At 53.1% G+C, this 25,667-nt stretch overlaps 1 long non-coding RNA gene across 1 annotated transcript; it reads left to right on the top strand.

Moving 5' to 3' along the window:
* Positions 1–4,610: 4,610 nt before the first annotated feature.
* LOC123366100 lies at positions 4,611–5,902 on the top strand. The gene is made up of 3 exons (XR_006577924.1): positions 4,611–4,720; positions 5,307–5,387; positions 5,796–5,902. It is a non-coding gene; the product is annotated as an uncharacterized LOC123366100 (long non-coding RNA).
* Positions 5,903–25,667: the final 19,765 nt, after the last annotated feature.

The following is a 25,667-nucleotide window of genomic DNA, read 5'->3' as shown; positions in this document are numbered from 1 at the left end:
CTTCATTTTAAAGCAATTAGGAGTCTCTCCAGAAAATTAGGGGATAGCTTCCTTCCTGAAGATTACAAACAAAGCAAGACTCATTACTAATCGGTGGTTTTGTGAAATTAATCAGGGCATCTTCCTTGTAAAGACGTTACGATTCTGTTGTGAGAATTTGACAGAGCTCAGTAGTGGAAAATTGAAACCAAAGCAAAACTCATCACTGATCATGGCGGGTGACAAATGCCTTGGAGACCCTCCATTATAAAGCAATCTGTTCTGAGCAATTGGGGAAGATCGCTTAGTGAAAATGAGAAAAAAAGAGAAAGTTCTCACTGGTTGGTGCTTGTGACAAATTGTTCATGTTTTCGTCGCCTTAAAGCCATTGGGCTTCCAGGAGGGCAGGGCAGTGGCAAAGGAGTCTCTGCAGGTGGCTCTGGACGCGGCTATCTCAGCTGCATGGACTACGGTGTTGGCGTTAGGTATGAGCTGCTGCTTATGGCTGCAAGCCTCAGGTCTCCCTCCCGCTGCGCAGCAAAGAATTCAAGACTTGCCATGTGAAGGGAGGGCGCTTCTGGCCACACCAACGGACGCCAGCTTACACAGCTTGAAGGCCTCTAGGGCCACGCTGAAGTCTTTGGAACTGCACACCCTAGGCCCATTTTACATTTTACAAGGAAAGACCCAACTTTGGTATGCAAAACAATCTCTTTTTTGTCCAGATGGCTTTACTGTGAAGTTTTCAGGATAAGTTTATCGCAAGCACTGCTCAGGAAGAACATTCTCCTTGTTTGTAATTTTCAGGAACAGATTGCGTCCAAAGGATCAATAGAGACTCCCAATGGCTTTTAGCTGACGCAGACCTGGGAAATGTTTCCAAGCACCAATTCTAAGAGGCTAACTGCAGCTTCATTTTTCAAAAAATTACAATCCTATACTGAACATTAGGGGGGAGATGAATAGGCTTAGTCTGCAGTTCTTCCTTTTTCCCACCAGAGGCCACTGTGGTGCCAGAACAGCCAACAACATGAATTCAGCAGGCTGGTCTAGTGCCATAGTGGCCTCCGGTGGGAAAAAGGTGGAATGCCATCACTTCTGGGACACGATATTTTCGGTGGGGAAAAAAATTCTGTGTGCGTGCAGTGGCACAGAATTTCTCCAAGTGTAGAGGTTCATCACAGAACCTTGTTCACAGAGTCAGGTTAGGACAGAGTGGGGAGCACATGGCTTCTGTGGGGGTGGGGTGTTACAGACGGGTTCTGAAGGGCTAGTGGGGGGCAGAACGACAGATTGGGGCATGGGCTCAGGAGCTAGTGTGACAGCACTGAGCCAGGGGCGGAATGGGAGTGGGGGTGCATGGCCACATGGGAAGGAGGCTGCAGGGACTCATCAGGCTAGGGGGGTGTGTGCGGAGACAGGGGGAGATGTGCCTGACTGAATGGGAGAGGCTTGGGATCAGCCAGGGGCTGGATGGGGAAGGCTCCGCAACTCCCTAACACTCCTGCCCCCCCCCCCAAAAAACCTGTTCCACACTTCTTCCACCCACACCCAAGAACCCTCCAGGGTCACTCCAGGCTCCTTCCCTCTCCCTCAGTTCCTCCATTATCCCTGACACTCCCAAGCCTTTGCATTGCTTCTGATGGGTGCATGAAATACAGTTTTGTATTGTAATTTAAATGAACTACTCAAAGTTTTGTGCAATACGCCTAGTAAGGAATATATTTATAAAAAAATTACAAGAAACTTTTTTTTTGGTCCGCATTGTTACAGACATACTTGCTGGCAGATATTTTGAAATAAATTACCAGAATAATTGAAACTGACCCGATTATATTGTGTTATTTTGACAAATAACATATGCAGACTTTTGCAGTATTGAAAAGTGGTTAGGATTCTCTTCAGAGAATAAAGGGGTAGCTTGTTTCTTGAATAAGATCCCACCACTGCCACGAGAAGTCACCGAGTATGGGGGAGTCCGGCGTTGCACCCCTCTTCCTGGGACTCACAGTCACTTTCAGCCAGCCAGTAAAACAGAAGGTTTATTGGACAACAAGAATGCAGGTTACAGCACAGTTTGGAGGCACAACCAGGACCCCTCAATCAAGTCCTTCTGGGGGTTCAGGAAGCGTAGTTCCCAGTTTGGGATTCCCTGTATTCCAACCACCCAGCTCAAAACCGAAACCGAACTAACCTAACTCCATCCAGCCAGCCCCTTACTTTGTCCAGCTTCCCGGGCAAAGGTGCTGACCCCCCTTTGTGGAATGCGTTTGCCCAAAAAGTAGCTAGTGTGGTATGCAGGAAGCCTGTGATATGCAGGGGGTTAGCATAGATACTCTACAGGACTCTTCTGGCCATAAAGTCTACTAATTCTGGAAAAACTGAGTGTAGCATTGGGAGCAGCCTCTGATGTTTACCGTTTAGCCGGCTTGCTTCCTAGAGTGAACACTCATTGAGTGGGGTGATCCACGGGGAGTAGCTCAAACCTTGAAAGTGTCTGGCCAGCGTCAGGACATTAGCACTTCAGGGGAGGGGTGGGTGTGGCAGTGACATCACAAAGGCCTTTTGCAGGACCTCAGGCTATTGGTCAAAGGTGGTGGGGAGGTGGTGACCTCACAGAGAGCTGCTGACAGCAGCTAGGAAGGACAGGGACGCAGGGCCAGGGAAACCTTGGTGACCCCTGTGGCTTTGCTTCAGCAAGTTTCCTTCTTGAGGTCTCTCTTTGAGGATTTGAAGAGTATTAGGGTTCACGTACGTCTTTCCTTTTACTGATGTTACTAGAAACAAGCCGTCCCTATTTAGAAGGTAAAAGCCTCTGAGAGGTTTGGAACCTGTTCAGTCTGAGCCATCTGGTGCCAGCTAAATTCTAGGCATGGAAAACACTAGTTTAAGGTGGCAGAATTCTATTTCCCACCTAGGATTTTGTCCCTAAGAATGACTGGGGACATTAGGGTTTTGGGGGTTTTTTTGGTCTTTTTGTTTTACCTTTTCCTCCATCCCTCCTAGCTTTCTCTTCATCTCTTACTTCTTTTGTCTTTTCCCCTGTTCTCCTTCCGCCACCAGGAGGTGTGTGTGTCTGTGTGCTGCAGGGGGTGATCTGCATCTCGCATTGTGGGAGGGCCACCCAAAAATGTGGGGCTGAAATAGTGCTCGGACAGTGATCCCCACCGGTGACCTGGGCCATCCTTTGGGCTCTCTGGTGAGAACCCTCAGCCTTTCGCCCCTGAGTCTTTACCCTGATTGGCTGAGCAGGAGGTTATTGACAGGGAAGAGACTCAGGTCCTTGTTGTTCTCTTTTAAGACCAATCAGTCATAACCAGTCATATGGTTGATGAATTTTGCTGCTTCTCTGCATTAATTGTCTCTGAGCAGTTCATGAACTGTTGTTGGTCTGGAGCTCATTTGAGAGCACTTTATTCAGGTCATTCAGTGCATGAAATTCAAGATCTGATGGGTAGTTTGAAAGTCAGGGCTCTTGGGTCTTATTCCCAACTCTGCCACTGACTGGCTGTGTGACGACTTAAGACAAGTCCTTTCTCAGCCTAAGCTTCTCCCCCTTCCAAGTAGGGATAAGAAGCCGCTCTCACCTACCTCATGGTGGGTGGAGGATGGGGAATCCATTGGAGAGTGTCACTAGGAGCAGTGCATAATATGAGGTGTCCTATCCCATTTACCCACATCAGGCTGCCTTCACCCCAGACTCACGCCTGCTCCCCGCTCGCTTCCAGGATGTCCAGACCCCTGAGGATGTTCAGGAAGAAGGCTCTGCAGGTGGTCCCAAAGCCTGAGGGAAGCAGCTGCCGTCTTCTCCAGGAGCAGAGCGGCCCCTCCGTCCCCGCTGGTGGGGAAGGAGCTCCCGGCCGGGCCAGGAGGTGGAAGTGCCCAGCCTTCTGGCAGAGGAAACCCACTCACGGCACAGGGGTGCTGCAGTGAGAGAGGCACTGGGCAGATTGAAATGGAGCTGGACCGGGATGCGGCTGGGCAGGCAGGACCCAGCCCAGAAGGGGAGCCGGACAGGGTGGCTCTGGGGCTCTGGCTCCGGGGCCCCAAGAGCCCAGCCCTGATTCCCAGCAGGAGGCATCGCCCTCCCCAGGGCAGGAGGTGGAGGATCCCTGTCCCAGCACCAGCAGCTTGGGCCGCTCCCCAGGGGACAGCAGCAGCGCCTGGGACTCAGGCAGCAGCAAGGCCGATGGGCGCCGCTGCTTTGTTCCAGGTGAGGGGCCAGGCTGGGCTCAGGGAGGGGTGAGAAGGGGGCTGTGAACACCCTGAGCCCAGGCACTCGACCAGTGCTATGGGGGTGGGTCCCCAGCCCAGGTGCCTGGCCTGAGCCACGTGAACCCCACTGAAAGTAGATGCTGCCACTTTGGTCCTTGATGCTCCAATTGGGTGGGAGGAGGGGAAGGCACCTCCTAGGGAGTCCAGGACAGTGTGTGGGGGCCTCTTTGCTATGGGCTCCTGAAGAAGTTGGGAGCCGAAGGCATCCCTGGGGGGGGGGAGTGTGGGCCCCAATCTGTCCTGGGCCCTGGGGGTGGGAAGGGGGCACATTGCCCCACCATGCTCCTGTCCTTCCCCTGAGGGGCAGCAGGCATCACCCTGTCCCCTTCTTTCCCTGGTGCAGGTACCCCCAGGGACTCAGAGAACGAGGAGGAGGAATGTGTGGACGTGGCCACCGAGGAGGCTGCTCTCACCAGCCGGGGTCTCCTCCCCCCACAGACACTGTCCCAGTTCCTGACCTTCTTGTGTAGGAGTTGTGGGTGATTTGGACAATGTTGTGGGTCCCCACTAGCCCCCATTCAGGCCTGAGTCCTGCAGCTGGTGTGGGTGGGGCAGGGGGGGGTCCCTGGCTAACTGGCTCGCTCTCCCCTAACCCCAGTCCTGGTGGGTGCAGGATGAGACCCCGCAGCTCATGTTCCTGCCCGCCATCCACCCCCGCGTGTCTCGCTGCACAGCAGAGAGGGCAGGACACATTGGAGCCACACTGCTGCAAGGCAGCTGTGGTGGAGAGGACTGTGGTGAGCGAGACATGGCGAGACAGCAGCTGGAGGGAGGACAGAGACCTGAGAGGGGCTGGTGTCTCCCCGGGCCAATGGATGGGGGATGGCTGGTGCTGGAGGGGCAGCTGAGGGCAGGGATTGCTGGGGCTGAAGATTGGGGACAAGAGACGGGGAAATTCTGAGATTGGTCACTAGTGGGCAGGAATCGGAGGGGCGGGAGGCAGGTGGGGGGATCCTGCTGGCTTTGTGGGGTGCTGGCTGTGTAATCTCCTCACTGAGAAGTGTCAGTGAGGCCCGAATCTCACACGCTCCTTTGTCTCCTTTGGGTCTCAGAGGAGCTCATTGAGGAGCTGCCTGATATCTCTCCACCCAGCGGCGTCTCGCTAACTCCCTGATTGCTGTGGGCAACCTCAGGTACCGAGACCCTCCTGCCCGGTCCCCCTAACACCGGTGCTGCTCAGGCCCAGGGCTGGGAGTCACTGCCCCTCCCGCTCCCAGGTCACCTCCCAAGGGTGGCTCCTGTGGCAGAGGTGGTGGGAAGGTTCACTCTCTCCTGGCTGGGCGGTTCTTTTCACTCCAGTAACATAGCAATGGCTTTGGGGAGGATCGGATACAGGAGGGTCAGCAGGGTCCAGGGAACGGGTGCTATTCCTGCCCTGCCACTGTCTGCCTGGGAAACCCTGGTCTTGTCATTCCCTGGCTCGGTGCCTCAGTTTCCATTCTCGCCAGCCTCTGCCTAGTTCCCTGCAGTTCTGCGGCCGTGTTGATGCCAGTCCCACCCCTGCACTGCACAGTCCTATACCGGCACCTCTCTCTTGCTAGCACCATGATACCTGCCCTTGAGCCAGAGCTGGAGACCCACCTCCTTCAAGCTGCCCTGCATGCCGTCTTCACCCTGGGCACGCAGAAGGACACCACCCAAGTCCAGGTAGATCATGCTAAAGTCATGGATTGAAGAGCTAGCTGTCATCCTGCCATGAATCCTGGCTAATTGCCTGCAGTGGGATGTGAATGAGAGAGGCCGGGATATGTGTTGGGGGGGGCTCACCAGTGCTTCCCAGAGACCCCTCTTCCCATCCTGTGGCAGGTGTAGACCCACTTTCCCTAACTATGACCCATGGCTCTCCCTTGCTTTGCAGGATGTGCATAGGGTCTTGCCAGACCTCCTGGATGCCATGCTGGGGAACCTGCTGGCAGAGTCCCCAGACACCGACAGGCTCCACTACATCTTGGAGGTGAGCCCGATGAGAGGGGTGGGGGCAATTTTACCTTAACTCTTAGATCCAGTCTGTCCTCCTAGCTGGGTCCCCAATGGCCCGACCTCGGTCAGGGCAGTCAGTGAAATGCAGGGCCAGGCCCTTCCTCCTTGAAGGACAGAGGAAGGAGCTGGGACTTCAAGCCAGAGCTCTGCCTGGTTCTGTTGCACACTAACCACAGGGCCCCTGGCTGGCTTGGGGAGTGAGAGTCTGAACCCCTCCTGTGAGATGCAGAAGATGGTCCTCAGAGAAGAGTCTCAGGCTCCTTCCTAGAGACACAGAAGGACCCCAGAGAATCAGCCCTTCTCTCTGACGGGCCCTGAGATTCCTGGGGGGATTGTGCTCACACTCAGTCCCTTCACCCAGCCAAGGACTTGAGTGCCAGGGAGGGGTGAAGGGTCTGTTTCCTTCCTGGTGAGCTGTTCAGGAATCAGAAGTTCAGGGAGGATGGGACCAGCCCTGACACCAAACACTGTTCCAGTCTAGAGAGAGACAATGACAAGTTGTGACCTGCAGAATACAAGCATCATCCTGGGGACAACAAAAAAGCTCTGCAATCAATGAATTCCACCCTGCGCACAATGTCTCATCCCCCTGGAGATTGGGGAGAAGGGGGGGATGTCATTAGCACAACACGTGCACCTGCCCATTCATCCTGAGCTGCCTCCTTTCTCCACAGCACATTAACTACTGGATCGTGTCCAGGCTGTCGCAGGAGAGAGCCAGGGCCATTAGGAGCAGCACGGCCCTGCTCAGATTCACCATCACCTTCCCTGAGTTTGACGTAAGTGACCTCTGACCCCAGCTTCCTGACTCCAGGCGTAGGTGGGCTGGCTCCAACTGACTGTAGGATCTGCTGCTGCAGGGGCTGTGGGTTAAGAGTGTTCCTCTTGGGGAGGCAGAGGCAGAGCAGAGCATGAGCTTGGCTTGACTCAACTTCTTCTTGTCCTGGTTAAGTGGTGCCTGGGCTTTTAAGGGGACCATGCTCCAGGTTTATGCTTTTCTGGGGAGGCAAGTCCTCCTGGAAGCTGTCATGGACTCACAGATCGGGCCCACTCCTGTCCCCGTGCGGTCTGTGGGCGGGGGGGGGGGTGCCCATTTCAAAGAGACAGCCCTTCTCGGGGTTGGGGTCCACTCTCTCTTGGGATCTGACCCCTACCCCTCCTGGAGCCACACCTCTCTAAGCCTTAGCACATCTCTTTCTCGCTGTGGGCCCCTTCAGGGAGTCCATGCTCTCTGGACCTCCCGGGCCTCCTCATCCCCGAAGGGGTTGATACAACCCTGTTCTCTAGACCAGAGTGACTCTCAGCCAGTATAAAACAGGAGGGTTTAATGAGAGTTGAACACACCACAGGAAACTCTCAGGGCCTCAAGCTTGGCCTCCCTCAGCCCAGCACATCTCAGTCTCCCTGCATCCAGGTGGGCACTGCTTGCTTCCCACCCCGCCCCCTGGGAAAGTTGGGCCTCCGATATCCCCGGCCCCAAGCCCTGCCTCTGTCCACTGTCTTCTCTCCAGGTAAGCAGGAAGGCCTGGGGCTCCTCTCCTTTCCCCTCAGCCCTCCTCTGGCTGGAACTGGCTGGTCAGGTCACCGGGGTCCTCTCTTCACAGCCCATTGTCTTCCCACTGGCCAGAACCAGCTGTGACTCCTCAGCTGCGTCTCTGGGTCACCAGGTCACCAGTCGCTGGGGTCTCCATCCTCCAGGCCATTGGCCGGGGTCCCAAGTTCCCTCTCTGGTCCTCTGGAACAACAAACTCCCTCTCCCCTCACCTCGTTAAACCCATAACACTCAGGGAAACTGAGTCCAACTCCCTCTGCATGCAAACCACTGGAAACCACAGAAAAAACAAGAAAATCCCCCACTTCGTCACCCTGCCCACATCCCTGTTCTCTACCGATCCTTTGAAAGCAAGCTGTTCCTGAAAATTACAAACAAGGAGAACGTTATTCCTGAGCAGTGCTTGCGACAAATTTATCATGGAAACTTCATATTAAAGCCATTACGATACTGCCCTCATCATCTGGAAGAAATCGGTTCATGAAAATTACAAACAGACAAGAAATTGCTGATTACTGCATGTGAGAGATTTCTCATGGAATCGCCATCTTACTGCCATTACAATGTTGTTCCAATCATTTAGAAGTGCTTGGTTTGGGAAAATTGCAAACAAAGAGAAAGGTAAGGTCCCTAGGGGTGGGGCTCATGTGCATAGGGAACTACGTCCTAGGCTTACTGTTCCTGTGGTTAGGGCTCCCTGCTCTAGGGTTAGGATTCCTATGAGTAGGGCTTCCCGTTCTAGAGTTAGGGTTCTTATGGGAAGGCCACATGGAGGTAAGGTTAGGATTCCTATCTGTAGCACTCCCCATCCTAAGGTTAGGGCACCTCTCGAGTGGGCCCCATGCCCTAGGGATAGGCTTCCTACGGGAAAGCCACTTGTACTGGTTAAGGTTCCAGTATTTAGGCCACTTGGAGAGAGGGTTTCGATTTCTATGGGTATGACATTAGGAGTTTGGGTTAGGATTTCTATGGGTCTCACTCACGGCCCTAAGTTTAGGGTTCTGATGGGTACGCCCTTTATATTCATGGTTAGGGTTCCGATGGGTACGGTTCCCGCCATTGTAATTCTTCCTATACATAGGCCACTTGGCTTTAGGATAGGGTTATGCTAGCTGCACAAAGGCCTGCCTCCAGCCCTCCGGAAGTTTGCTCAAGCCATGGATTCACAACACCGAGGTCACGGAGTCAATTCCCAGGGCAATCAGGGTAGTTGTCTCGCAATCCAATTCCCCTCCCTTTGGGGTGGGGTGGGGGGCTCAGCTCCCTTCTTCAAGGTTCACCTCCCCCTCCTTCAGCCAGGGAGCTCGAAGGCCTGCTTCCAGCCATCTGGGGACTAGCGCAAGCCCACATGAATCCTAACCCTAACGCCAAGGGGCCTACCTTACCCCCTAGGGCCTGGAGCCCTAACCTTAGGAACCCTAATTGTAGGGCGGTGGGGGGGCTTCACTTAGGAACCCTAAATCTAGGAACCCTAACACCAGGCTGGGGATCCCTACCCATATGAACTCTAGGGTTGGGAGCCCTGCCCTTCCCCAACTCTAACTTCATGTGTCCTGGCATAGGAACCACAAGTGGCCTTGTGATAAAGTGTTTGTGATGAAAAACATCAACAAAGTCTTTCAGCACAGAAAATCAGCTTTTCAGACAAAAAAGAGATTTTGCCTACAAAAGTTGGGTCTTTCTTAGTAAAATCCAAAATGGGCCTGGGGTGTGCAGTTCCAAAGACTTCAGTGTGGCCATAGAGTCCTTCAAGCTTTGTAAGTTGGCGTCTGTTGGTTTGGACAATAGCGCCTTGTCTTCACATGGCAGGTCTTTAATTCTTTGCTGCACCTCCTGAGGGAGGCCTGAAGCTTGCAGCCATAAGCACCATCTCATAACTAATGCCAACGCCGTGGTCCATGCATTTGAGTCAGCCGTGTCCAGAGCCTCCTGCAGAGACACCTTTGCCACTGCCCTGCCCTCCTTGACCAAAGCTGAGAACTTGCCCATGGCTTCGCGGGGCAACATTTTTTCAAAATTTAGCCATCTCACCTCAGGAGTTAAAATCGTATCAGCTAAGGAGCCCCTGCTGATTAGTGATACAAAGCTGGAGCCCTCCTGTGTCATAGCTCTTCCTACCAAATACGTCCAGCATTTTGGCATCCAGTGTCCAGTCGTGATTTGTCGGCGATAGTGGTACTGGTAGGGATTGACAAGTCCCTCGCTGCCTGGCATGCCATGCGCTCCTGTGGCTCTCCCCCGGATATTAGTCCAATGGCTTTGGACTCAACATCTTCCTCCCTGGGGCTGGAGTCAATGGTTCCACACTGGAAGCTGCTGTGCCTGAGCTGCCCTGCATTGGTGTCGTTCTGTCCTTCTGTCCACAGGTTTTGGGGTAAGGAAACGCCCCTGAGCTAGCTTGCATTGTTTCTTTCATTGTACTGGTAAATGGGACTGGTGTGTTGTGTCCGCATGTGCAGATCTCCTCTGCTCCAGTGGACTCTGGCGGTGCTGTGAGTCCCGGGACACTGATGAGGAGTCCTCCTCGGTGTTGGAAAGGAAGGGCTGAGGTGCTGGTCCCTCACAGAGGTCTGCACACTCCTGAAAGAAGCAGCGGTGCTCGGTGCTGAGTCAGTATGCCCCTGCTCTGAGGTAGAGCCCCCATTAGAAGGAATTTAAGTTTTTGGTGCTTTTTATTCTGGGTCCAGGGTTTGAATGGATTACAAAACTTGCACCGGTCACAAAGGTGGGCTTCACCCTAAGATGTGAGGCACAGACTTGTGGCAAACCTCACACAGCTTGAATCCCGGAGACCGAGCAGACCCCTGGTGTAGGGGTGGAGGTCGTGAAGCAGGGTCCTACTCTATGACTGACAACTACTACTATAAGTGCTACTGTTTTCTTAAACCTTTTACAGGAGAAAGCCAAAAGTGCACTGGGAAGTCCTTGCAGAGCAAGAAAGAGACGTTCCAGCGGCCATCACAGGCAGAAAGAAAGAACTGAGGAGGCAGTGGATTGGCAGGTCCCTATATACAGCGCCATAAGGGCACGACTCCAGGAGGTGCCAAAGCTGACCCAATGGATACCACTGAGTGAAAAGCCTTCCGGCGACAGTGCACATGGTGCGCACACACCTACATGGGAATAGACATGAGCAAACACTCGAAGAATATGAGCTTCCATCTGAGGAGAGATTAATAAGACTGAGACTTTTCCTCTTGGAAAAGAGACCACTAAGGGAGGGAGATGATAAAGGGCTATAAAATCATGACTGGTGTGACTGGAAATAAATAAGCCAGGATGGGAAGGGATGGTGTACTTAGCCTCTGTGTGCCAGAAGCTGGGAATGGGCCACAGGAGATGGATCACTTGATAATTACCTGCTGTGTTCATTCCCTCTGGGGCACCTGGCATTGACCACTATCGGAAGACAGGCTACGGGGCTAGATGGACCTTTGGTCTGACCCAGTATGGCCAGTCTTATGTTCCTAAGTGTTATTTAACTCATAACACAAGAACTGGGGGCGGGGTGTCACCCAATGAACTTAATAAGCAGCAGGTTTAAAACAAACAAAAGGAACTATTTCTTCACACAATGCACAGTTAATCTGTAGAACTCTTTGCCAGAGGATATTGTGATAGCCAAGACACATATAGGGTTCAAAAAAGAACTGGGTAAGTTAAAGGAGGATAGGTCCATCCATGGCTATTAGCCACGATGAGGAGGGATGCAAAACCATTATCTGCAGTGTCCCTAGCCTCTGTTGCCAGAAGCTGATAATGGGCAATGAATCACTTGACGATTACTTGATCTGTTCATGCCATCTGAAGCACCTGGTATTGGTTTTTGTCAGAAGACAGCATACTGGGCTAGCTGTACCTGTGACACTGTGCCCCAAAGCAACACCCTGGCACACACACACACACAGCGCTGGGTGGCCTTTTCTCACTGTGCTGCGGGGAGCAGGTCCTGGGTACTAAGTGTCTGAAGAAGCTCTCAAGGACGAATTTTTTTTAAATAATTTTTATCAATGACTTGATCACAATCACTGCTGCCAAGATTGGTGGGTTCAAAATGCTGGCAGAGTGGTAATTACTGATGAGGAGATGCTTATTCTAACAAATCAAGACTTATTACTGAGCGGTGGTTTTGTGAAATAAATCAGGGCATCTTCTTTGTAGAGATGTAACGATACTGTCCTGATAATTTGGCAGTTGTGAGATGCAAGCCTCAGGTCTCCCTCCCGAGGCGCAGCAAAGAAGTTTGATTTCTTTTATGAGCATTTGGGGCAGAGCTCTTAGTGACAATAAGAATAGAAAGCAAGCCGGCTAAAACAGTAAAACATCAGAGGCTGCTCCCAATGCTACACTCAGTTTTTCCAAAATTAGTAGACTTTATGGCCAGAAGAGACCTTTAGAGCATCTATTCTAACCCCCTGCATATCACAGGCCTCCTGCATACCACAATAGCTACTTTTTGGGCAAACACATTCCACAAAGGCGTCTAGTCTTCATTAAATGACATCAAGAGATGAAGAATCCACCACTTTCCCTTTTAGTGAGTGCCAGCGGACTCCATTTCCCCTTCCACTAGCTCCCCATTTACAGTGAGCCAGAGCAGCAGGGAGCAGACGGGAGTTGCTGATGACCTCAGAGGCACAGCCCCTGCAGTGCCTCAGGCATCTGGCGCCAGATCCGGATGATGGCCGTGACGGCCTCCTGCTGCAAGGGAACAAGAACCTGACAGAGACTCAAACGCCCCGAGGAATCAGGGGCAATTAAGGGCACCTGGAACCAGCAGCATTTCCACCCAGCACCTGCCCATCTCTGAGGGATGGATTCACCTCCTGACCCCCAGAATGGACTCATCTTGTCCTTTCTAGTAACCCCCAGTGCCATCCCCCCTCCTTGTAGGGTGAGCTCCTGCCACCTCCCCCTCAGTGCCCTTGACAGCTGTTCCACCTCCAAACCAAAGCTCAAGTTCTCAGAACCCTCTCCTCCACCCCAACCCAGGTTGGGCAGGGAGGGGGCTGTAGAAGGGGGGAATGGAGGGATTCTGGCAGCAGTGAAGTGGGTTGCGGGGAGGTTGAGATCTTGCCCCAAGTCATCCCAGACACTAATGCTGAAGCCACAGGATGGCAGCCCTGGTGAATGGGGCATATCAGCAGCCCCTGCTGACTGAATCCTCCCATTTTCTCCAAGTGGTGGCTTGGTTGACATGGATACTAGGCCACTGGGGGAACGGAGTGAGGCCCTGTGGGACAGGAGAGGCTCGCAGAGGGCACTTAGTGGACTCGTCTGCTCTTCCCAAGAGTGAAAGCACCCTGCCCTAAGAACATAAGTGCGTGATGAGGTAATGCGTGTCATTAATTAGCCTTGCTAAAGAGCTATGTTGGAGCTGCTCCAGGGATGAGCTGGTTCCCTCCTGCTCATGGAGGTGAATTCATCTCCCGTCCCAGGATCACCTGCTCTCACTCTCATTCCCCACCAGGCCACCAGGCCACAGGAGGCAGCCACTGCAGGAGACCCAGCCACCCCCACTCCGTGAGCTGTCTCATGCCCTGGCAGAATGTCCTTACTTTCCCTATCCTGGCTGTGTTCCTGTAGCCCAGGAACCTGCTGTCCCAGCACCACAGGTCTTTGGCCTCATGGATGGGCAGCCCTGGGAAAGAGAGACACACACACGCATTTGGCCTTCTGGTTGCAGTGCTTGTGTCATTCCAATCCCATTGGTGGCTGTACAGTGGGCAGAGTCCTCGCTGCGTGCCTGAACCAACACAGTTGCAGAGGAGGGGTGTAGAGCAGAGAAAGAGACAGACGGAAACGCATCCTCCAGCCAGGGTCAGTCTGAGAGAAATTTCCTGGGGTCCCAGTCTCAGTCTTCTATCTGGTGCCACTTCCCAGCTGGGTTCCTTACCTGTCTGGTGCAGCAGCAGCTGGTAGAGCCGGTAAACCCCTCCCTGGCCTGCCAGCTGTGAACAGAGCCAGCTGTGCCACATAGTGACCCATCCTGGGGAATTCTGCTGAGTTCTAATGGACGGGAGAGGGAGCGGGGACTCCATCAGCATTTTTCTGTCAGCTCCCAGTCCCCTCTGGGCCAGGACTCTCTTTTTCCCCCTCAGCCACTCTGCGGGAAATGCTAGAGGATAGAAGCTAGAGTTAGATTCTTAATTTCCTCTGCCCCCAAGGGAGCCTGGAGAACAGGGATGTGGGCAGGGTGACGAAGTGAGGGGTTTTCTTGTTTTTTTCTGTGTTTTCCAGTGGGTTACATGCACAGGGAGTTGGACTCAGTTTCTCTGGGTGTTATGGGTTTAACAAGGTGAGGGGAGAGGGAGTTTGTTGTTCCAGAGGACCAGAGAGGGAACTTGGGACCCTGGCCGATGGCCTGGAGGATGGAGAACCCAGTGACTGGTGACCTGGTGACCTGGAGACACAGCTGAGGAGTCACAGCCAGTTCTGGCCAGTGGGAAGACAATGGGCTGCGAAGAAAGGACCCCCAGTGACCTGACCAGCCAGTTCCAGCCAGAGGGGGCCAGAGGAAGGCTGAGAGGAGAGGAGACCCAGGTCTTCCTGCTCACGACCCTGTTTACCTGGAGAGAAGACAATGGACAGAGGCGGGGTTTGGGGCCGGGGATATCGGAGGCCAAGCTGGGAAGCAGGGGGGCTCTGGGCTGGGGGCGGGGTGGGAAGCAAGCAGAGCCCACCTGGATGCAGGGAGACTGAGATGTGCTGGGCTGAGGGAGGCCAAGCTTGAGGCCCTGAGAGTTTCCTGTGCTGTGTTCAACTCTCAATAAACCCTCCTGTTTTATACTGGCTGAGAGTCACTCCGGTCCAGAGAACAGGGTTGCATCAACCCCTTCGGGGATTAGGAGGCCCGGGAGGTCCAGAGAGCATGGACTCCCTGAAGGGGCCCACAGCGAGAAAGAGATGTGCTAAGGCTTAGAGAGGTGTGGCTCCAGGAGGTGTAGGGGCCAGATCCCAAGAGAGAGTGGACCCCCACCCCGAGAAGGGCTGTCTCACTGAAATGGGCACCCCCCGCCGCCTACAGACCGCACGGGGACAGGAGTGGGCCCGATCTGTGAGTCCATGACAGCTTCCAGGAGGACTTGCCTCCCCAGAAAAGCATAAACCTGGAGCATGGTCCCCTTAAAAGCCCAGGCACCACTTAACCAGGACAAGAAGAAGTTGAGTCAAGCCAAGCTCATGCTCTGCTCTGCCTCTGCCTCCCCAAGAGGAACACTCTTAACCCACAGCCCCTGCAGCAGCAGATCCTACAGTCAGTTGGAGCCAGCCCACCTACGCCTGGAGTCAGGAAGCTGGGGTCAGAGGTCACTTACGTCAAACTCAGGGAAGGTGATGGTGAATCTGAGCAGGGCCGTGCTGCTCCTAATGGCCCTGGCTCTCTCCTGCGACAGCCTGGACAGGATCCAGTAGTTAATGTGCTGTGGAGAAAGGAGGCAGCTCAGGATGAATGGGCAGGTGCACGTGTTGTGCTAATGACATCCCCCCCTTCTCCCCAATCTCCAGGGGGATGAGACATTGTGCGCAGGGTGGAATTCATTGATTGCAGAGCTTTTTTGTTGTCCCCAGGATGATGCTTGTATTCTGCAGGTCACAACTTGTCATTGTCTCTCTCTAGACTGGAACAGTGTTTGGTGTCAGGGCTGGTCCCATCCTCCCTGAACTTCTGATTCCTGAACAGCTCACCAGGAAGGAAACAGACCCTTCACCCCTCCCTGGCACTCAAGTCCTTGGCTGGGTGAAGGGACTGAGTGTGAGCACAATCCCCCCAGGAATCTCAGGGCCCGTCAGAGAGAAGGGCTGATTCTCTGGGGTCCTTCTGTGTCTCTAGGAAGGAGCCTGAGACTCTTCTCTGAGGACCATCTTCTGCATCTCACAGGAGGGGTTCAGACTCTCACTCCCCAAGCCAGCCAGGGGCCCTGTGGTTAGTGCACAACAGAACCAGGCAGAGCTCTGGCTTGAAGTCCCAGCTCCTTCCTCTGTCCTTCAAGGAGGAAGGGCCTGGCCCTGCATTTCACTGACTGCCCTGACCGAGGTCGGGCCATTGGGGACCCAGCTAGGAGGACAGACTGGATCTAAGAGTTAAGGTAAAATTGCCCCCACCCCTCTCATCGGGCTCACCTCCAAGATGTAGTGGAGCCTGTCGGTGTCTGGGGACTCTGCCAGCAGGTTCCCCAGCATGGCATCCAGGAGGTCTGGCAAGATCCTGCAAAGCAGATCCTGCAAAGCAAGGGAGAGTCATGGGTCATAGTTAGGGAAAGTGGGTCTACACCTGCCACAGGATGGGAAGAGGGGTCTCTGGGAAGCACTGGTGAGCCCCCCCAAACACATATCCCGGCCTTTCTCATTCACATCCCACTGGTTGAGATTTTTCAATAGCTCACTAGAAGGCATTTTTCTCCAACCCTTGGAACATTTGGTGGCTCTGCTGCCCCAGCTCCTATTTCTCAACATCTTTTTCAATTGAGGACACCAAAGCCGGATGCCGTATTCCAATAGCAGTCACACTGATGCTGTGTCACCTCCCTATCCTCCTCACGGCTCTGCTCGTACACCTAATATTGGCTTTAGCCCTGTTCATGGGGGCACGTGTTGAGTGGCTTCTCCACTGTGGCCCCTAAATTCTTTTTGGAGTCACTGCTTTCCTGGATACACTGCCCCATTCTGTAGGTGTGGCCGGCATGCCTTGTTGCTAGGTATAGGACCTTGCATTTGGCTCGGGTCAAACTTGTTTTCTTTGAATGGGTCCAACTTGCCGAATGAGCCAGATCGCTTTGTATCACTGCCCTCTCCTCATCAGTAATTACCACTCTGCCAGCATTTTGTCACCCACCAATCTTGGCAGCAGTGATTGTGATCAAGTCATTGATAAAAATTATTTTAAAAAAATTCGTCCTTGAGAGCTTCTTCAGACTCTTAGTACCCAGGACCTGCTCCCCGCAGCACAGTGAGAAAAGGCCACCCAGCGCTGTTGGTACATAGGGGATAAGCACAGAACAAAGACAGCTGTGATGTCCATAGGCTCTGAACAACATGTGGGAGTCAGCAATAAACCTTCTGTTTTACTGGCTGGCTGAAAGTGACTGTGAGTCCCAGGAAGAGGGGTGCAAGGCCGGACTCCCCCATACTCCGTGACTTCTCGTGGCAGTGGTGGGATGTTATTCAATAAGCAAGCCACCCCTTTATTCTCTGAAGAGAATCCTAACCACTTTTCAATACTGCAAAAGTTTACATATGTTATTTGTCAAAATAACACAATATAATCGGGTCAGTTTCAATTATTCTGGTAATTTATTTCAAAATATCTGCCAGCAAGTATGTCTGTAACAATGCGGACCAAAAAAAAAGTTTCTTGTAATTTTTTTATAAATATATTCCTTACTAGGCGTATTGCACAAAACTTTGAGTAGTTCATTTAAATTACAATACAAAACTTTATTTAATGCACCCATCAGAAGCAATGCAAAGGCTTGGGAGTGTCAGGGATAATGGAGGAACTGAGGGAGAGGGAAGGAGCCTGGAGTGACCCTGGAGGGTTCTTGGGTGTGGGTGGGAGAAGTGTGGAACAGGTTTTTTTTGGGGGGGGGGGCAGGATTGTTAGGGAGTTGCGGAGCCTTCCCCATCCAGCCCCTGGCTGATCCCAAGCCTCTCCCATTCAGTCAGGCACATCTCCCCCTGTCTCCGCGCACACACCCCCTAGCCTGATGAGTCCCTGCAGCCTCCTTCCCATGTGGCCATGCACCCCCACTCCCATTCCGCCCCTGGCTCAGTGCTGTCACACTAGCTCCTGAGCCCATGCCCCAGTCTGTCGTTCTGCCCCCCCACCCCCACTAGCCCTTCAGAACCCGTCTGTAACACCCCACCCCCACAGAAGCCATGTGCTCCCCACTCTGTCCTAACCTGACTCTGTGAACAAGATTCTGTGATGAACCTCTACACTTGGAGAAATTCTGTGCCACTGCACGCACACAGAATTTTTTTTCCCCACAGAAAATATCGTGTCCCAGAAGTGATGGCATTCCACCTTTTTCCCACCGGAGGCCACTATGGCACTAGACCAGCCTGCTGAATTCATGTTGTTGGCTGTTCTGGCACCACAGTGGCCTCAGGTGGGAAAAAGGAAGAACTGCAGACTAAGCCTATCCATCTCCCCCCTAATGTTCAGTATAGGATTGTAATTTTTTGAAAAATGAAGCTGCAGTTAGCCTCTTAGAATTGGTGCTTGGAAACATTTCCCAGGTCAGCGTCAGCTAAAAGCCATTGGGAGTCTCTATTGATCCTTTGGACGCAATCTGTTCCTGAAAATTACAAACAAGGAGAATGTTCTTCCTGAGCAGTGCTTGCGATAAACTTATTCTGAAAACTTCACAGTAAAGCCATCTGGACAAAAAAGAGATTGTTTTGCATACAAAAGTTGGGTCTTTCCTTGTAAAATGTAAAATGGGCCTAGGGTGTGCAGTTCCAAAGACTTCAGCGTGGCCCTAGAGGCCTTCAAGCTGTGTAAGCTGGCGTCCGTTGGTGTGGCCAGAAGCGCCCTCCCTTCACATGGCAAGTCTTGAATTCTTTGCTGCGCAGCGGGAGGGAGACTTGAGGCTTGCAGCCATAAGCAGCAGCTCATACCTAACGCCAACACCGTAGTCCATGCAGCTGAGATAGCCGCGTCCAGAGCCACCTGCAGAGACTCCTTTGCCACTGCCCTGCCCTCCTGGAAGCCCAATGGCTTTAAGGCGATGAAAACATGAACAATTTGTCACAAGCACCAACCAGTGAGAACTTTCTCTTTCTTTCTCTTTTTGATTAAGCGATCTTCCCCAATTGCTCAGAACAGTTTGCTTTATAATGGAGGGTCTCCAAGGCATTTGTCACCCGCCATGATCAGTGATGAGTTTTGTTTTGGTTTCAATTTTCCACTACTGAGCCCTGATCAGTAATTACATTCTCCTTGTCACAAAGCGACCTAGCCCTATTGCTCAGGACAGAATCCGAAGTGATTTGAAATAGGTTTCCATGACACTTGTTCAACCGTAATGAGTTTTGCTCTGTTTCCAATTTTTCACAAACCTCTCTCTTCCAAAGGACTAGGACCGAACCCGAATAGCTTTAAAAGAAAATTGGAGGAGAATTTTTGTCACAGGCCGTGACCAGCAATGATTTCCCTTTTGCTATTGGCTTTTAAGAGCGTTGTTTGTGAGAAAGGTGAAAAATGAAACGTAATTTTCTGTTTTTCTCGGTCAGTCATCTTCCTTTTAAAAATAATTCTGTACGTTTCCTGGCCTTTTCCTTATCATGGAATTACAGGGTTTTGAGGAGCTTGTCTTTTTTTCATGCTTTCATTACTAAGGCTAAATGTTCCGTAATACAGCTAGCGTGAGCGAAGGACTCCGCTGAGGCTCATGAATGATGAAAACTAACCCCTCTGTGTGAAATCATGGCCCCAGTGAAGTGGATTTAAAAACTCGCCCTTTGGCTCATTTCCTGCCCCCAAATTCTCTGCCCCCTCCCCCCGTGTCTCTCCCCTTTTCGGGGACCTGCTCTCTACCGAGAGTCACCAGGAAGGAAACCGAAATTCTTCCGGAGGAGCGTATCATGAGAAATTTGTCTCTAGCCTCGATCACGAATGAATTTCGAAGTCCGACTGAGTTGGGTCTTCACCCACGAACGCTGTCGCCAATAACTCATTGTCGCGTTTCTCAGTTTTGTCATTTTCCACGAACCGATCGCTACCAACCAGCAGGAGGGAAACGGAAAGGCTTTTAGAGGATGATTCCATGAGAAGTCTAGCACTAGCGTTATACAGCAATTGAACGGTCATTTTAACAAGTTTCACGACCCGATCTCCAGCAGACCAGCAGGGGAGAAGCCTAATGGCTTTGATTGTTTGGATATGGTGAGTCTAGTTCCAGCCCTCCTTCGCAGAAGCCCTGAAACAGGCTGAGCTGAAAGACATGACTTCACCCAATTTGTCGGGCTAATAGCCTGGAACAGACACGGTTCTAACAACACTGCAGACAATAAACTTTAAGACCTTTTTCCTGAAACAGCATTAACCTTTTTAAAAGTAATTTTGTGCTTTTCTAGTTCCGTTATCCTCCTTTTAAAAAGAGTCCTGTATGTTTCCTGGCCTTTTTCTTACCATGGAATTACAGCTTGTCTTGTTTCACGCGTTCATTGCATATTCCCAATATGGTCCGTACTACAGATTGCGTGAGCTAAGGACACCGATGAGGCTAAAGGGATGATGAAAACTAACCCCTCTGTGTGAAAACATGGCTCCAGTGAAGTCGATGTCAAAATTCGGCCTTTGGCTTATTTCCTACCTCCAAATTTTCTGGTTTCTCTCTCCCTTTTTGGGACCTGCTCTCTACCGAGCGTCACCAGGAGGGGAACTCGAAAACTTTCGCAGGAGCATACCATGAGACATTTGTCTCTAGCCCGGATCAGGAATTAATTTCGAAGTCTGAGTGGGTGAATACGCTTGCCACGGGACTCATTTCGCTTTTCTCAGTGTGGTCATTTTCGTGAAGCGATCGCTAACAAACCACCAGGAGAGATTTCTCATGGCTTTTACATGAAGACTCCATGAGTCACTAGCACTGATGAGGCATGAATTTCGCATTTGGTAATTTTATCACACCAAACCACCTCTACCAAACCAGCAGCAGCTAATCCTAACGAGTGTTAGAGTAACATTCCGTGAGACGTCTGTCACTAGCCAGGTGGTGGGGCTGAGCTGGGCTAGATGGAAAATCTGGGGGAATACGTCAGAGGTGGGAGAGCGGAGCCGGGCAGTGTGCGGCAGCTGTCTCCCCTGCGTGCGGCCGCCCCTTCCACCGCTTGCAGCCCTTGAGAGCTGCCTAGCAAGTGGCCCTGCTCCGGGATCAGCAGAGCCGTTGGGAAGCACAGGCCAGAGTGGGTCAGTCCGGGGTTGCTGTGTGGCAGACTTGGACCTTCCACCTGCCCTGGGCAGTGAACCCCAATGTGTGGCGATATGGCCTGTGGTATTCTTTTGGGCACCCTCAGCTCCTTGCTCGGGCTCACTTCTGCACTGCTGCTGGCGTAGGGCTTCCAGGTCTCCGCTGGAAAACTGTACCTGCAGTGTCCGATCAGTAGTACTGGAGTAACCCTCCACAATCGGGCAGGAAGAGCAGCTGCTGCTGGAGCAGCACTACGGAACTGCCCCGCTCAGTCAGAGAGAGGTACCGGTGGGCTGCACCCGGGGGAGGGAGCCTGAAGTGCAAAACATTTGAGGAGCAGGGCGTGTGGCCAGGTCACTTCCGAGACCCCTTCCCAGCTTCCTTTGTTGCCCGCTCCTGGATCTCGGCTCTCCCTCCCACATCCTGCCCCAGTCACCCACATCCTGGCCCTGGGAGAACACATTGTACCTCCTGTGTTCTGCCTTAGTCACCCCCACACACACCCCCGACCCTGGGAGAACAGCTATGCCTCCCGCTTCCTCCCTCTAACCTCCTGCTTCAGTTCCCCACTACCTGACCTGGGAGAGTAGCTGTACCTCCTTTTTGCTTCTGTACCTACCTTTTTGCTTATTAATTAACCCAGAGTATGCATTAATACCTGGGGCGGGGGCAAACAGCTGGGCATATCTATCAGTGTTATAGAGGGTGAACAATTTATGAGTTTACCCTGTATAAGCGTTATATGGGGTAAAATGGATTTTTTTTGGGGGTTTGGACCCCATTGGGAGTCTTCTGAGTGTTAAAGACAGGAACACTTCTGTAAATTGCTTTCAGGTTAAGTCTGCAGCTTTGGGGCATGTGGTTCAGACCCTGGGTCTGTGTTGGAGCAGACGGGTATGTCTGGCTCAACAAGACAGGATGCTGGCGTAGTCTTGGCACAACAGGTGGCAGTTCCCAGATGTATTTCCGACCGGGTCGTCTTGCTGAGAGGTCCCACTATGTCCATGGCCACCTTCTGGAAAAGTTCTTCTATGATGGGTAAAGGCTTCAAAGCCGCTTTCCCGCCCACGCCTTGTCCCGGGCCTTCCCCACCCTCTGGCTGGGGTCACAGGATTGGCAGTACTGTCGGACATGGGTACCCCAGGCCAGTAAAAGTTCTCTAGCAGCCTCGGCCTGGTGCGCTGGATCCCTTGGTGCCCTGCGAGAGGGATGACATGGGCCAGGTACATGGCAATACTTTTGGGGAACCACCAGTTGCCTCCTGATCCTCCATGCCTCTACTTCCCCTGGGGGAGCCCATTCTCAGTACAGGAACCCCTTCTCCCACAGGAACCTCTCCTTGCAACCTCTCCTCATGGTTTGTACTGGTACTGAGGTCAGCCCGGTCCTCCTGCGGAAGCAAGGAGGGATCTTTCTGCAACTCGGCCTGGAACTCAGCAGCTGAGACAGGGAAGTGGACCTGCTCTCTCTCGCTGGCTGGGTCTGAGGCTGCAGCCTCTCTGAGCCATGTCCCTGGGCATTCCCTCCCCACCAGGTTAGGGTCCTGTGCCTGGGGCAAAGTACCTTCCCCGTTGTCGGGGCGCAGTGCCCTTCACCGATTTCGATTATGGGTCACGACCAGGGCACCCTGGGCGTTACTTGGCCAGTACTCGAGGGTCCCCCCACTTAACACCTCCGTGGGCAAATGTGGGTGTACCCCCACGTTCTTGGGGCCCTCCTTGGCCCCCTCCCACTTCAAGTGTACCCTCACCACGGGCACCTAGAATGGGGTCCCGCCCATGCCCATCTGGGTCAGGTAGGTGTCGGGCACCATCCGATCTGAGGCCACCACCTCGGGCCAGGCCAGCGTCACCTCTGCGCCCGTGGGCCAGTACTCAGTGACCTTCCTCCCATCTACCTCCAGGGGAACAAGGCACTCTCTCTGGAGGGGCAGCCCCGCGCCCACCCTGTAAACCAAAAACCCGGAGTCTGGCGCATCCAGCCCCCCAGAGGAGCTGACCTGGGGACCTCTTCCCTCCTTCACAGGTGGTACGCTGCCAGCCCCCTTTTCCTGGGATTGTTGCCCCTCATCTGACTGGGTCCTTACTCAGTCAACCCTCTGTGGGTTGGGTCTGCTCGGTCTGTCCCTGAGCTTGGGGCATTGGGCCCGTATGTGGCCTCGTTGGCCACAGTGATAGCAGCCCATGTCTCTTTGGGTCCCCTCGAGAGGCTGGATGTTCCCCTTTGGTGGTTCTCCATAGGCCCCCGCTGGGAGGTCCCATGGTGACTTTCTCTCTGCGTTGAGGCAGGCCTGCTTCTTTGAGAGTCCTCCCTGTTAGCCCCTGCCCAACTGTCCACAAATTGGTCGGCCAGCAGGCCTGCGTGCTGTGGGTTCTCCGGCTTCTGGTCCATCAACCACAGCCTCAGGTCGGATGGGCACTGCTCGTACAGGTGCTCCAGCATGAATAGGTCAAGCAGGTCCTCTTTAGTTTGGGTCCCAGCTGTCCACTTGCAGGCATACCCCTTCGCCCGGTTGACCAGTTGTAGGTATGTGACCTCATGGGTTTTACGCTGACTCTGGAACCTTTTCCGGTACATCTCAGGAATCAGCCCAAACTTGCGGAGCAGGGCCTTTTTGAACAGTTCATAGTCCCCTGCCTCCGTCCCTTTCATTCGGCTGTACACCTCCATGGCTGTGGAGTCCAGTAAGGGGGTGAGAAACGGGATCCTGTCTGCAGGGTCAACCCTGTGCAGCTCGCAGGCATTCTTAAAGGCCGTCAGGAACGTATCTATGTCCCCCCCATCCTTTCGCCTGGCCAGGAGGTACTTATCAAAGCTCTTTGTAGGCTTGGGTCCCCCTCATTCACCGCAGGCCAGTTCCAGCTTATGCTTAGGCTGGTTCTCCTTCTCCTCCAGCTCACACTGGCGCTGGTTCGCCTCGTGTTTACGCTTGTTCACCCACTCCTTCAGTTCTTGCCTCCTTAACTCGAGCTCTTCCCGTCTCAGCTCCCTGTCATGTTCCATCCATATCCGTTCCAGGGACGGGGAGCTCCGCCGGGATGATCCCCTGCTGGCCGCGGGGTCAGGGTGCCATTCACTGGGCTTCCCCCAACCCCTCCCCTAGGTATAGGTGGGCAGGGTCTCGGGGTGACCTCGGCAGCCGTCTGGCCCCTCCCAGCCATGTCAGGCCCCGGGGCCCACGCTGCGTCCGCTGGGTGGCTTCCCTCAGGGACCAAGCTCGGGTCACCCAAGCGATCCTTCTCCTCCAGCTGGGTAATTAGCTGTTCTTTGGTGGATCTCCCAATGCGCAGCCCCCTCTGCTTGCACAGCTCCACCAGGTCTTTCTTAAGGCGCTTAGCATACATCTTCCTGCTGGCCACTCGCCCGCCTGGGCTCTCAGTTTCCCACCGGTTCCAGGGAGACCCCTTGTGCACCAGCCCTTTTTCAGGTCACCCCCTCTCTGCCAGGGTCGAGCTGCAGACTCCTCCGCCCCTGGGACTGCTCCTGCAATCCCCCGGGGGACCCTGTTACTGCAAAGTCCTTTGCTCTGGTCACACACTCCCAGGGGTGAATCGCCTCCTGAAACCATCGCTCTCTGTCTCTTCTATCGGGTGCCACTTCCCAGCTGGGTTCCTTACCTGTCTGGTGCAGCAGCAGCTGGTAGAGCCGGTAAACCCCCTCCCTGGCCTGCCAGCTGTGAACAGAGCCAGCTGTGCCACATAGTGACCCATCCTGGGGAATTCTGCTGAATTCTAATGGGTCCAACTTGCCGAATGAGCCAGAACGCTCTGTATCACTGCCCTCTCCTCATCAGTAATTACCACTCTGCCAGCATTTTGAACCCACCAATCTTGGCAGCAGTGATTACTGATTACCAGTACTACTGATCGGACACTGCAGGTACAGTTTTCCAGCAGAGACCTGGCAGCCCTTCGCCAGCAGCAGTGCAGAAGTGAGCCCGAGCAAGGAGCTGAGGGTGCCCAAAAGAATACCACAGGCCATATCGCCACACATTGGGGTTCACTGCCCAGGGCAGGTGGAAGGTCCAAGTCTGCCACACAGCAACCCCGGACTGACCCACTTTGGCCTGTGCTTCCCAACGGCTCTGCTGATCCCGGAGCAGGGCCACTTGCTAGGCAGCTCTCAAGGGCTGCAAGCGGTGGAAGGGGCGGCCGCACGTAGAGGAGACAGCAGCCGCACACTGCCCGTCTCCGCTCTCCCACCTCTGACGTATTCCCCCAGATTTTCCATCTAGCCCAGCTCAGCCCCACCACCTGGCTAGTGACAGACGTCTCACGGAATGTTACTCTAACACTCGTTAGGATTAGCTGCTGCTGGTTTGGTAGAGCTGGTTTGGTGTGATAAAATTACCAAATGCGAAATTCATGCCTCATCAGTGCTAGTGACTCGTGGAGTCTTCATGTAAAAGCCATGAGAAATCTCTCCTGGTGGTTTGTTAGCGATCGCTTCACGAAAATGACCACACTGAGAAAAGCGCAAATGAGTCCCGTGGCAAGCGTATTCACCCACTCAGACTTCGAAATTAATTCCTGATCCGGGCTAGAGACAAATGTCTCATGGTATGCTCCTGCGAAAGTTTTCGAGTTCCCCTCCTGGTGACGCTCGGTAGAGAGCAGGTCCCAAAAAGGGAGAGAGAAACCAGAAAATTTGGAGGTAGGAAATAAGCCAAAGGCCGAATTTTGACATCGACTTCACTGGAGCCATGTTTTCACACAGAGGGGTTAGTTTTCATCATCCCTTTAGCCTCATCGGTGTCCTTAGCTCACGCTATCTGTAGTACGGACCATATTGGGAATATGCAATGAACGCGTGAAACAAGACAAGCTGTAATTCCATGGTAAGAAAAAGGCCAGGAAACGTACAGGATTCTTTTTAAAAGGAGGATAACGGAACTAGAAAAGCACAAAATTACTTTTAAAAAGGTTAATGCTGTTTCAGGAAAAAGGTCTTAAAGTTTATTGTCTGCA

This window comes from Mauremys mutica, chromosome 3 (genome assembly GCF_020497125.1).
Source record: "Mauremys mutica isolate MM-2020 ecotype Southern chromosome 3, ASM2049712v1, whole genome shotgun sequence".
Lineage (NCBI taxonomy): Eukaryota > Metazoa > Chordata > Testudines > Geoemydidae > Mauremys > Mauremys mutica.
This window is presented reverse-complemented; position numbering and strand designations above follow the sequence as displayed.